Consider the following 14,344-nt stretch of genomic DNA (forward strand, 5'->3'; position numbering starts at 1 on the left):
TATTAAGTAAAGAAAAAACTTTAGCACAATCGAAACATTAGAGAATGTTCTAGTGATTATGATTCACCTTTCTGATAAAAATAGCTTCGTATGTTTTATCATATATCCCTTCTAACAAGTGTGGAATCAATTTGACTTTTCTTTTAAAGTTTTACATCCTCAAAAATCTATCAGCTGACTTAATCTTAGGAAAACCGAATGTCAGAATTAGTGATGGTTCTGTTGCATTGTCCTCTGCAGGATGACAGGACTCAGAAGCTTTCTTCCCTGCTGGTCATTTATTCAGGACGTGGCAGTTCAAAGTCAAGTGTATTTATGTCAAAATGTAAGTCTGCTGAATGAAGATATGTATGTTTACCCACACAGTGTCTTTAATTGAAACATGTTCAATTACCATCCCTGCGTATCATGTGGATGATCATCCCACTAATATAAAGGTTTGGTTTCTGAACAATGAAAACTATATAACTGTAATATCCCCTCCTGGCTTTTTTTTTTAACTTGACTACAAGAAGAATCAAGCTAAACCTAGTCCTTAATAAGTTATTCTTCACAATTGTCTACCACAGTCCCTTTTCATCTTTTAGACTGAGTTAAATTTTCTTCTCTTCCTTTTAAAATTCAGTCTGGCTTAAAAATGTCCTAATCTGACCATACACATAATTGGAGTAATAATAAAATCAGGCTAAAAGGGCTAATGAATTTATAGGAGTTTATCCAAAACTTTAGAGTTAAACTTTCATTTTGATTTCAATGTATATGATTCAACTCAAGAGTCTAGGTAAACTATACTGTATATAGGAAACTAGGACACAGGGGTGCTAATACCAAGAGAAATTCAGATCTACTTTTGTATAATTTTGTTCTTACAAAAGAAATTGATTGTGACAGCCCAATGTGATCTTTGTGTCTGAACATCAAGATCAGAAACAGACATAAATTTGAGGACAATGTCACTCACCAAAGAGAGGCTGAAGGAACAACTCTAGAAGACCAGATGTCTAGGATTAGGTGTAGTATTCCACTCCAGTTTATCATCCAATAACATTCTCTCCACACTGTGAAGATTCTACAGTTCCCTCTCTGGCCATGAAGATCCCTGGCTGTTTATTGGCAAGATTCCAAATGGCATACCCAAACAACTGAATTAGTCACTGAAGACTTTTGGTGACTAATAAGAGCCTTGTTTCCTCCCTTGTTGCTTGGAACCAGTATAAGGAACAGACACAAGACAGCCCACTAAAAAACTGAAAACATCCATCAGTGCTAAAGAGTAGCTTCCGTGCTTAAAATGTCAGCCAACATCACCTTCCTACCAGTCTTCCCAGGTATTATTGATTTGTAAGATAAGCCACAAGCAATGTATCTGAATCATCTCAGTTTCTTGCAGTAATGGTTTCACTCAGGCTAATGCTAGGCCTGTCTGTCCTCTGACCAATTTCTTCCTCTTCCCTACTTTGCTCTACTCCACAGAGACACAGAGTTCTAAAGGCAGCATTTTCCAAGATCCTTTGTAGCTGGCATCCAGCTGGGAAGACAGTGAGGGGGAGGAAATACCCTGGCTTCTCCTTCCTCACTACCACAAATCTCTTGCCAGCACCTCCTACTGAGTCCTGCCTACTGATTTAGTAGCTTCCTGCTGTTGGAAATCTCTGGGCTGCACCACTATTCCATTTGGCTTCTTAGATTTTCCATCACCTATGCAACAAAATAACCTTCACTAAATTTCCTGTTGGAATACTTAGAGGTTTGTGTTCTTGGTCAGGTCCTGACTGATACACTCAGATACAATTTAATAAATGGTCTCAGATTATGATGTAGGATTTGTACAAATAAAACAGTTGGATATTCCTTTTCAAAATTACAGGGGAGATATGACCTATTTTGTCACCCAAGATCCCTTGAAGAGGTATGCATACATGTTACCTACAATTCATTGCCTGTAATTTTGCTTTCTGAACAATAAAAAGCATATAACACAAAAGGACAAATGTTTCCTTTGTTTTCACTTGTCTGCCTGAATAATCAGAACTACATTTTGTCTTAAATGGTAATAATTAACTTATCCCAATTACCAACATACTATTTTTCTTCTTTTCAATTGAGTTTACCTTTTGAAAAAAACATTATCTCCATTTTGTCCAGATTTATACGTGTTTTCATATTGTAAACTGCTTCAAATCCTTTTGGAAGATAAATGATATTTACCACACTAATAAAAACATTTTTTTTTAAATTAAAAGATCCATGCTGGGGCTAGGGTTGTGGCTCAGTGGTAGAGCGCTTGCCTGGCATGTGCGGGGTACTAGGTTCGATCCTCAGCACCACATAAAAATAAAATAAAGGTATTGTGTCCAACTAAACTTAAAACAACAAGGATAACAAAAGATCCATGCTACATTTAAATTTTATAAGGAGTATGTTAACTTTTCATTACTGTGACCAAAATACCCTATAATAAGAACTACTTAGAGGTCCTTATTTTGGCTCAATTTCAGAGGTTTAGTCCATGGTGGACCAACCTCATTGCTTAGGGCCCAAGGTGAGGCAGAACATCATGGTGGAAGAGGACTCCCCATTCAAGGTGGCCAGGAAGCAGACAGAGAAAAGGGGAAGGTGTCCAGGGTTTGACCCAGTGACCCAACTCTACCAGTCATTCTCCATCTGCCTATGGTTAACACCAATTAGCCCAATTCAAACGAGGACAGATGGATTAGGATACTGTTCTCATAATCCAATCATTTACCTCTGAATACTCCAGCATTAACACAGGAGTTTTGGAGACACCTCATATCCAAATCATAGCAAATAGCACCAAAATCTCAGAGGCTTAGAATCACAAATGTTTCCTCCTTGGTTACATATTTGTCCAACATGGCTTAGTAGTGATAAACTGTGATCACATAAACTGTGATCCCTGGGCTTGACATTTAGATAACCAAGGCTGGCGGAGGCACCAACCTCCTGTGAGGCCACCACTCTAGGATGTTTCACAGTGAGCCACAAGAGGGAAGAGATGAAGGAGGACCACATACCAGTTCTAAAGGCTTCAGCCCACCGTCTCTCACACTCCATTGGTAAGAACAAGTCAAAGGAACACTAGCAACTTCAAGGAAGGATTGTGCTAGAAAAAACAAACTAGAAGTTTTGGTGAGAACCAATAATTTCTACCATGCTCATTATTTTAAAAATCTAATCAACACAAAAGTGAGCAAAGATGAAAGTGAAAATCTTCAAATAAAAAATAATAATATTAATGTTTGCTAAATACTGATTAGACATATCTTTATACATACGTGTATATATGTGTGTGTGTGTATACATATTTACATTTACAGAAGTGGAAAAACAGTAGTACTTTTACTAAAGCAAAGATACACATATCATTATTAACTGAGAGTTACTGAATTTTCTTTGAACTTAACAGGAAAGAGAAATGAATGCCATTCAAGGAATTTATAAGCTTCAGACATACATGTATATGAATATGTATCTTCATGGTAAGAGTGAATATCTTTTTTCTAAAAGATTTTCTTTAGAGTTAACAAAAAAACTCAGAATATTAAGGAACTTGGGACACTATATTTTTTAACTATATAGTTTACATTATCTAGAATATATAGTGTGTAAATATATGTATATGTGTGTGCATATATATATATGTATTTACACACACACACACACACACAGAGTATATATTCATTTCCTGTTAGGGAATATAAGGAAATTTGCTTACTTACAATATCTCTTCTAAGTCTAAATTTCTGTTAGAACTATTATCGTGTTTTTATTTTCAAAACCGACAATACTTACCCAGTGGCTGAGTTTTATGTCTACATTTCAATAAATTCAGTGCTTCCTACAGTCCTTTCATAATGCTTCTCGGTTCCTGGGTTATTTCAATTTACCTCTTAGTTGGCTAGACTTCATGATCAAATCATTTTTAAAACAGATACCTGGGCATATTTTTTCTCCCTGAATTCACATATGCTTAAAGATATTTGCTGCTTTTGTTTTTTTAAGGACAACTTGACAATTTGGTGGAGTATAAAATTATTGGGACACATAATATCCCTGCTTCAGAACTCGTTCCACTGTCTTCTGGCACTGAATGTTGCTGTGAAAATGTGTGAAAACAATCTATTTTATTTTTATTCATAGTTGACTTCTGTTTTCATTCTGGATGCCCAGAGGCTCTCTCTTTAGCTTAGGAGTCAAGTAGCTTCAGCAGAGGGTTTCTTTGACACATTCTGCCTTTTCATCTGCAGATTCCAAATATCACAAATATCAGGGAACCTTCCTTTCCATCCATGTTTTTCTGTTACCTTTGTTCTTTGCATGCATAATTGGTTTCTATGCATCTTTGGCTTCTTCACCTCTCTTTCTAGTTACCCCCTGCTCTCATTACTTTTAATCTTTTGTTATTTTTCAAACCCACTTTTTCCTTCCTCTTCCTCTTCTTTTTTCTCTTCTTCCTCCTTTTTTGCTTCTCAGGCACTTTTTCTTGTTAATAGCTTTCCTTTCTCTTCTGTTGCTTTCCCGAGTTCTTCAAGTTTGCTTTTCTTTGTCTTATAATCATTTTATTTGAACTCTTTTTATAATTTTTAGCTATTTTTTAAAGCAAAGATTATATTTAGGGGACACAGGGTTGTAAAGAACACATTCTCTGCTCCCTGAAGCAATCGGTCTTCTAGTATGTATCCCTTATATATGGCGAGGTCCTGGGCTGTTTTCTTTCTGATAATTTCATCTTTGAAAAAATAATATCTTTCCTGAAGAGTCATGTTAGGGGAAGGATGAGGGAATATTAGGTGTGTGTCCTGAGTACTTTTCATTATGTCTCTTACTTCCTAAGCCTTAAGAACATAAACCCCTCTGTAGTCTGCAGTGTGGGTCTGAAATAGCTCATCCTAAAGCCCGTTGAGTCATAAGCTCCCTAGACCTCACTCACCAAAGGCCATCTTTCTTGGCCTGAGCCTAGACCACTGATCATTAAAATGGCCTGTGTTTAAGGTTCATCCTTGACTCCACCTTCTATAACCCAGAATGAATGTCTGTATTAAAAGTCCCACTTCTTCTTCATACTTGCCTCTTCTCTCAGATCTCATCACTCTAACCAAAAGATCATTGGATTTGTGTTCGAGAATGGTGAGCCTTTCTTTAGGGGAAACTCTATCCTGCCTGAGGTTGGAGGACACATGTGTTGGCTCTCAGCACCCTCCCTCACCATAATTCAAATTTCATAGTATTTGGCAGGTTTTCTCATTCTTTGAGGTTATGGCTATTTCCTTCTTTCACTGAAGATGGCTTTTCCTCTCTATTTTTCTATTTTCGTACTGTCGTTGGTGAATTTCACTAACAGAGAATAGAGTAAAAATGGCTTTCTTCTACTATTTTTAATTAGAGCTGAGAATTTTAAATATCAGAAGAAACTCTAGGACTAATTTTTACAGCCAAAAGACTGTGTTCCTCTAACAATTTATTAAGTATGTACACGTTCACATTCTAATAATGGCTGTTACCGTACCACTTCATTTAATCAATGTTTTAGATCTCTAAACTCATGGTTCATGTAATACCACTAAATTAGGTTAGATGGGAGCAGAATTTAAGCTATGTTACAACACAGAAGCAACAGTTAAATAACATTTCATATTTCTCATTTATAAAAATATGAGAAAGAGAAAGTTTATAGTAAAGTATAGTATACTAAGGGTTTTCAAAATTTTAAGTTTCCTTCCTTCTGTATTTTCTAGGTTTATACAACAGATTAGAGAAGATGATAGCACTGTCAATACACCTTTTGCTAAGGCTTCTAGCTGCCTAATGGGACCCAGTAATAAGAAAACCTATTTTCACTGTAGTATTGTCAGGGCCAATACTTATTTTTTGTACTGTGTATTTTGCTCTTCCTAGGCTCAGAAAATCTTGTAATAAACCTACTGATTATATAGAACTAATATATCTTTCAACCAAAAATTCATTAAGATGTCTTAGTGTCCCTCTAAAGGTCCAGTGGAGCTAAGTATGTTGATACACACCTGTAATCCCATCTACGTGAGAGGCTGGGATAGGACTATAGCAAGTTCAAGGTCAGCCTCAGCAATTTAGAGAGACCCTGTCACAAAACATAAAATAAAAAGGGCTGAGATATAGCTTGGTAATAAAGTGCCCCTGGGTTCGATTCCAGTACTAAATAATCATAATGATGATGATGATAATAAAAAAATATAAAAGTCTAGTGGAATATAATTTTGGAACACTAGTTGCAACGAAATCCTTTTGTTCTCCGCACACCTCACCCAAGATCAGGGCTTTGGCATGGTGTTAACAAGCAATCCCATGGTAGAGCAGCTCTTTCCTTCCTGTGTTGTTCTCGTGTTATTAGGTAACAGGTCTCACAACAGCTATTCCTATAACTCTGACATAAACCTACTAACTCCCACTCAAACTGTCTCCCAAAAGCCTTTGTACTTCTACAAGGTCATACAACTCACTCTGAAACTTTGATAATATGGGAAGATTGAGAGCTTATAAAACTCATCAGCACTACTTAGAAAAATAAAGTATCTTTTATTTCAAGAGAAGAATCAGATATAAAGACCTCTAATAGCTCCTAGGAAAATAATTTATAAATCCCATCAGCTTTGTTGGTAGGCTAATTATTTGGAAAGTAAGTAACCTTTTCCCAAAAGTCTTGAGTTCATACTTTCCTTTTTATTTCCCTCTTTCTTTTTTTCTTCCTTTTCTTCTCCCACACCCAAATGAAGATTGAATCCAGGGGCTCTCCCCAGGTCCCTTCCCTTCTCTTCCCTTCCCTTCCATTACCATGACAAGGTATCTCAATTGCCCAGGCTGACCTTGAACTTGTGATCCTCCTGCCTCAGCCTCCTCAGTAGGAGTATCTGGGATATAGGTGCATGTCACTCCATCCAGCGAGTTTACAATATTTTTTTAAAAAAATCTGTTGAAGTCATCTGTACTGTTTTCTGTATTTACCAACAGATACTACTATTACTGAAACAGACCTGTTTTGCCTGCCCCACTGGGCAGCATGCCAATCACTGAAATGAGGAATTTTGAGAAAGAGAGTTTACTCATGAGGTGACCAATCATAAAAAAGGGAGAACAAGTACCAAATCTACTTCACCAGGATAGGGCTTACGGATAGTCTTGTGATACAGAAGATGGTGATTTAAAGCATGGGGAAGGATGATTGGAGAAGTAATCATCAGCCTGCACATGCACAATCAATCTTCATAGCTCTTCTCTGCACATTTGTTCAGAAAATGACAACTGTGCATAATCTGAGGGTGGAGTTTTCTACTCCCTGAGGTCAAAGAAGTCTCTCACCTACACAGGCCCAAGTGAAGAGTCATGTTTTCAATAGAGTCGAAAGCCTTCAAGTCCCTAAAAAGTAACCTAGGCAACCTTCATCATCATGAGCTTATATCAGTGGTATTATCTACAGTAAAACTAGTGGGAGAATAATATCTTGCTTAAGTAGGTGACCTCCAAAGTCAACTGAAAGCAAGTGCAGTACATTAGGACTAGAGAGTCTGTTGAGGGTTTCCCTGATTTCACAGTGTACCCCATAAAATCACTTTCAGTTTTGACCCAAGACTGCAGGTCTTATCACCTGAAATCACCAGGTCTTCCTTTCCCATCAATTCAACAAAAAAATTTATGACTAATCACCTACTAGTTGTCAGATGCTGAGAGGATAGACAGAACAAGACAAAAGTCTTCTCTTTACATGATTGACAGCCCAGAGCACTAGGGTCTTTCTGAATGAATGTCCTTTAATTCTTACAATACCCCTAGAAGACAGGTATTACCATGCCACTTTAATGGTTAAGTCACTAGTTCAAGGACATGCACTTGGCAGGATGTGGAGACAGGGGTCAAAGAGAAGGTTTCCAAAGCTGAAGCTTTCCAGCACCACCTACAGGGGTGGAGGTGATGGTGAAGAAGATGCAGAGCAGACGCCAACCCTAACCAACACTGAAAGACACTGGATGGTTCCCTCAGGGAAGGGGTCAGACAGGAAGCCAGTGGGACCCAGACTTTCCCAGGGTCAGCACAGAGGTTTTTCTCTGCAAGGTCCCCTGGTAAGCAGTTTCACGGCAAATGTTGTACTATATATACATATTATTGCTCCAGAATCCATCAAGGTCAGGGAGCTACACCAAGTACCAACTGTATACAAAGTCAGATGCTAGGTCGTTTGGACACTGTACTAGCGTATGAGGACTGCTGTAACACAAACCATAAATGGGGTGGCTTAAACAACAGAAAGGTATTAGCTCGCAGTTCTAAAGGCCAAAAGACAGAAATCAAGGGGGTAGCAGAGCTGGCTCCTTCTGAGGCCTCTGTCCTTGGCTCACAGGTGACTATCTTCATGTGCACAGGACATTCTCCCTTGAACGTGTACTTGTCTCTAAATTACTACTCTGTTTCTGGTAGGGCACATGTGTGGTAATCAAGAGAAAGTTCCAGTCCTCATGGAGTCAACAAAACAACCAGACATACCCAAGCCTCCAAGAGAAAAACAAATAAAAGACATGGACAAAAACAGAAATGCAGCCAGGCATGGTGGGGTGCGCCTGTAATCCCTGTGGCTCAGGAGGCTGAGACAGGAGGATCTTGAGTTCAAAACCAGCCTCAGCAAAAGCAAGGTACTAAGCAACTCACTGAGACCCCAGGACTACCCCCCCCCCCAAAAAAAAACTAGAAATGCAGATTGTCAATAAAGATATTAAAAATTTTGTTACTCAAGTTAGAACAGGATTTTGTGGGTATGTTTTCCTCTTCCAAACTGACAAAACTCAAATTTTGTGGAACCAACAAGAGGGCAAAATATGGGCCTACTTACATAATTCTCTGGGAGTGGGTTTCATCTAGCTGCCTTTGTTCACCCATTTTTAACAGATTTATTGAAGTATAATTGATAAGCCTTAAATTTCACACATCATACAAAACTTGATGATTGCTGTCATATGTATACAACCATGAAACCATCACCACAATCAATACAGTGAATATATCCATCACCCCAAAAGTATCCTGTGCCCCTTTGTAATATCTCCCTCTCCAACCCCCAACTTCTACACAGGCCTCAGGCAATCACTGACTTGTTTTGATCATTACAGAGTACTTTGCATTTCTTAGAAATTTATATAAAAGGAATCACAGAAATCAAATGTTTTCATTAGTACTTTGTAGTTAAATACAATACTGGTGTTAATTTTGACATAATCATACATGCATGTAACATGATTTGCTCCACTTCGGTCCTCAGTACTTCCTTTTTCCCTCTCCTCTTTCCTTCCCCTGTTTTCCTTCCTCTACCCTACTGGTCTTCCTTCCAATTATTTATAGTTTTAAAATTAGTTCTTTATAGATATACACAAAGGTGGTGTATTCATATATGTACCAAGCATAATTTGGTCAATTTCATTCCACCATTCCTCCTTTTTCCTATACCTCCTCCCTCTCCCTCAATTCCCTTTCTCAACTCCACTGATCTCCCTTCTATTTTTATAGAATTCCCCACCTTACCCCTTTTTTTTCCTTAGCTACTGTTAGCTTCTGCCACTCTCACAACTCCTATTGAACATTGTACTTGAAACTCTAGACAGAGCAATCAGTCAAGAAAATGAAACTAAAGGGATACAAATAAGAAAATAAGAAGATAAATTATCTCTGTTTGCTGATTAGATGATCCTATCTAGAAGACCCCAGAAAACTTCACCAATAAACTTCTAGAGCTGACAAATAAATTTAGTAAAGTAGCAGGACATAAGGTCAACATACATAAATCAATCGATTTCCTCTACTCCAATAATAAATTTGCTGAGAAAGAAATCAGCAAAACCATTCCATTCACAAAAACCTAAAACCAACAAACTTGGGAATAAATCTAACCAAAGAAGTGAAAGATCTTTATGATGAAAACTGTAGAACACTGAAGAAAGAAATTTAGAAAAATCTTAGAAGATGGGAAGACCTCCCATGTTGTTGGATAGGCAGAATTAATATTGTCAAAATTGCCATAATAATGAAAGCATTACACAGATTCAATAAATCCCATAAAAACAGCAATGGCATTCTTAATAAAACTAGAAAAACAGCCCTAAAATTTATTTTGAAGAATAAGAGATCCAGAATAGACAAAGCAATCCTGAACAAGAAGAGCAATGCAGGAGGCATAACAATTATACTAATATTAAATTATACCTCAGAGCTATAGTAATAAAACAGCATGGTATTGGCATCAAACAGATTTGAAGACAAATGGAATACAATGGAAGATACAGAGACCAAACCATGTAGATATAGTCATTTGATACTCAACGAAGATGCCAAAAACATGTTGGAGAAGAGATAGCCTTTTTAACAAATGGTAAAACATAATACTGGATAATACATATCCATATGTAGAAGAATGAAACTAGATCCCTATCTTTCAGTTTCAAAGTAGATCTCAAAGTGGATCAAAGACCTAGGAATTAGATCAAGAACTCTGTAACCACTGGAAGAAAAATAGGCTTAACAGTCCAACACATTAGTACAGGCAATGATTTCCTTAACAAGATCCCTAAAGCACCAGGAAAAAATACCCCAAGAATCAATAAATGGGATGCCATCAATTTAAAAAGCTTCTGCATAACAAAGAAAATAAGAATGTGAAAAGAGAGCCTACAGAATGGAAGAATATCTTTGCCATTGATCTCTGACAAGGGATTAATACCCAGAATACATACATAACTCAAAAAAGTTAACACCAGGAAAATACATAAATATAATAAAATAAGACCCCATAATTAACAAATGGGCAAAAGAACTTAACAGACAATTCCTCAAAAGGAAGAAATACTAATATATAAAAAGTCTTCAATATCCCTAGGAGGGATAGGCAAATAAAAACTACATTGAGATTGTATCTCACTCCAGTCAGAATGACAATCATCAAGAATATAAATAACAATATATTTTGGCAAGGATGTGGGGAAAATGTTCACTCATACACTGTTGGTAGGAGTGGAAATTTAGTACAACCACTTTGGAAAGCAGGATGAAGGTTGCTCAGAACCACCATATAACCCAGCTATCCTGCTCCCCAATATTTACCCAAAAGAACTAGAACCAGCATACTATAGTGGCATAGATACATCAGTGTTTATAACAGTGCAACTCACAATAGCCAAGTTAAAGAACCAGCTCAGGTGCCCATTAAGAGATGAATGGATAAGGAAAATGTGTTACACATACATAATGGTATTTTCCTCAGCCATAAAGAAGAATGAAATTACAGCATTTGCTGGTAAATGGATGGAATTAGAGAATATTATGCTAAGGGAAACAAGAAAGTGAAGGGTTGTATGTTTTCTCACATAGGGGGAAGCTAGACCATCTAGCTTTCTTAACAGTAAAGTCCAAACTGCTCCCAGTTTCAGTCAAAATATATTTAAAATGATAAAATTCACATTCCTAGACTCTACTATAGAGATTCTGAAACTACCAACCAGAAATGGGATCCAAAGTCATGTCTTTGAACTTCCACAGGGTATTTTAATGCAGGTTATGGTGGGACCACACTTGGGCACTGAGTGCTCTAGATCATGGGTGGGGGTAAGCCTTCAAAGAAGGGGCAAATGCAAGTGGTCCTAGTCAGGGAATGCATAACCTGCCAATTAAGCACAGACTGTCTTGTGCAATAAGATTTGGTTCACTGAAATATTTCAATTATAAGACACAAAAATATCAGGTAGTACAGGCTACTGGTGGGCTTTGAGGCTGGGTCACACACAGTTCAGCTTTTACAATATTTTTATCTTCAGCTCAACAATTCAACTTTACAAAAAAAAACTTACCCTAAGGACATAATCAGACTTTATTCAAAACATTGGTAGGATTGCAGAAATTATTTAAGAGTTCTGAATAAATAAGAAGAGGATGAAGCTACTCTTAATAACTTTTCCTTAAAATGCTGGCTATGGGCAGGGAACACGAAAGGAAAGCACACTGCACTTTGTGTCCCACATATTCAGACTTTGTTTTGCAAATGTTTTGTGGTTACCATGGCAACCTCTGGTTTCTCGGTGTAAATGGGAAATTGGGAACCTCGGTTTTTTTTTTTTTTTTCAAAAAATGATTAGTGTGTTCTTTTTATCCTGGTTAGCTCGTTCTGTGCTGACAAATTGCATTCTGACAGCTAGGTTGTAATCCAAAACATGCTTTTTTTTAGACTCTGAATAATAAAGAATTTCCAGGGTTTGACAGTTATTCTTCATTTATATTTTTATGTACATGTATTTGCTTTCATTGAATTCAAGAGATAAGCAAAAGTACTAAATACTTGGTATAGGTTTTAAATAACTCAGAAATATATTCTCACTTGAAATATTTGACATATCAATTTGATTACTATACTCTTGGTGTAAGGAAAGAACATTCTGAATCTGTTGGACATGAGCTGAGCCTTGACTCCACCATTACTAGTTGTGTGAGTTGGGCAAGAAGTCTAACCCTTTAGATCTCAGTATCCATGAATAAAGTAAAAATCAGAAATATATATAGTGTCTATAATAATTCGAAGTCTACTGAGCAGCCTCTCAATATAACATAGCAGCTATTATTACCAAAGACACAGCAAAGGCAGGCACAGAAACATACAAAACCTATTAGATTTGGTTTAGAAAACTCAGGTCCACAGAGGAAAAATGAATAAATAAAACTAATGCTGAACTGTCATTATTAGGATTGACTTTTTCAGGTTTCAGTTTTTGTGACATTATTATGAGATGTACTCATCAGTAAGTTAGGAAAAGACTTAAAATTTTTTCAGATGGAAAACAGGACCGGCAAGCTTCACAAAGGAAGTTCTTCAAAACTGAAAATTCTGTGTGCAGTCAGCTAAAAGTTAATGCATATCTCTGAAACAGCAAGTGACCAAGCTTTTAAGCTACTGGAGGTCCCTGTGAAACAGGCTCAGAAGCCTTCCACAGCCCACTGGAGATGAAGGAGTGGGATCAGCAAGGACAAGGATTCTCCTTCTCCAGGGCTGAGTCACTCTTGAGTAAGGTTCGCAGGGCAGCAGGGTCAGGACTCCCCACCTGCTTCCCAAGAACGTTTATGAATCCATCTTTTCTTTTTCACATAGGCCCATCTATATTCTGTATCTCATGGTGTGACATTTTTTAAAATTTGTGTCTGGAGGAATAGAGTTTAGTGGGGACATGCTAAGTCTTTCATCATTATATGTCCTAATTCTTAATCTGCCTTTATTCCTTAACTTCTGTTACTGAAACAAATGAGAACATCACAGATGATTATGGGGCAAAATATGGATGCCCAGAGCAAAATGCAAAATATTATAAAGCAAAACAAGATATTCTGAAATTAAAAACTATTTAAACTCTCTTCAAATTAAAGAAACAATTTGAGTCCTTACATCTGTATCTCATATGGCACATAAGCCCAACCTATATATATATAAAGTTGGTCAGTGTATTGAAAAGTATTTAATTACTAAACAACAACGACAAGACCAAGGGCCCAGCACCAAAAGACATCAACACCGTGCCTTTACTGTTGGAATCTGATTTCCATCTATCTATTTTACATCTAGGGCAGTTCATTCTAGAGTGTGGCCACGGGCAGAAGAAAGGTCACTTGATGAAGATTTTTCTCTGATTGTCTACCTTCTCAGTGTACTATTCTAACCTACTTGTTATCAAGACAAGGTAAAATATAGAACTCTGGGAGCATGGCTTTATAAAGAAAGTGCCAGTGATAATAGCAAGCTGTTCCTTTTCAGACCAGTTCCCCACCCACCACCACCACCCTCAGCACCACCCCTATTCTCTTCATTTCAGCGTAGCTCCATGAGAGACTCATGATCCTTCATCTCTGATCTGTAACTGGTTAAGGTTGAGCCCCTGACCAAGCTGGGTCAATCCTGGACCCTCCCAAGGATTCCCAGATAAAATAAAGGAACTCAGATAAATCTGAATATGAGGTAAACTATGAATGATTTTTACTATAAGCATGCCCCAGATATTGTAGTGAGACATCCTTGTACTGCATACTGTAATGGTGGTCTCAGACCTGACAATACTAGCTGCAAATGCACAGAGTACTTCCTGGGTTCCACGGGGCACTCTAAATACTTTGTAAATACTAACTCAATAACTAAATGAAATGACACAGAGGTATAAACATATGCCAATATATGGATGGCCTGAAGTTAGAAGAGTGCCCTGTGTATTTTTAAATTTAGAAAATCATGCAAAACTTAGTATAATTAAGATATTTTATGGATCACCACTGATAAGCTGCA

At 37.3% G+C, this 14,344-nt stretch overlaps 1 protein-coding gene across 2 annotated transcripts in view; it reads right to left on the reverse strand.

The window, feature by feature from the left end:
- Kif6 (kinesin family member 6) overlaps window positions 1-14,344 on the reverse strand; it is a 394,766-nt gene that overhangs the window by 264,608 nt on the left and 115,814 nt on the right. The gene's annotated exons all lie outside the window — the stretch shown is intronic.

The sequence above is a fragment of the Marmota marmota genome, unplaced genomic scaffold (assembly GCF_001458135.2).
Source record: "Marmota marmota marmota unplaced genomic scaffold, marMar, whole genome shotgun sequence".
Lineage (NCBI taxonomy): Eukaryota > Metazoa > Chordata > Mammalia > Rodentia > Sciuridae > Marmota > Marmota marmota.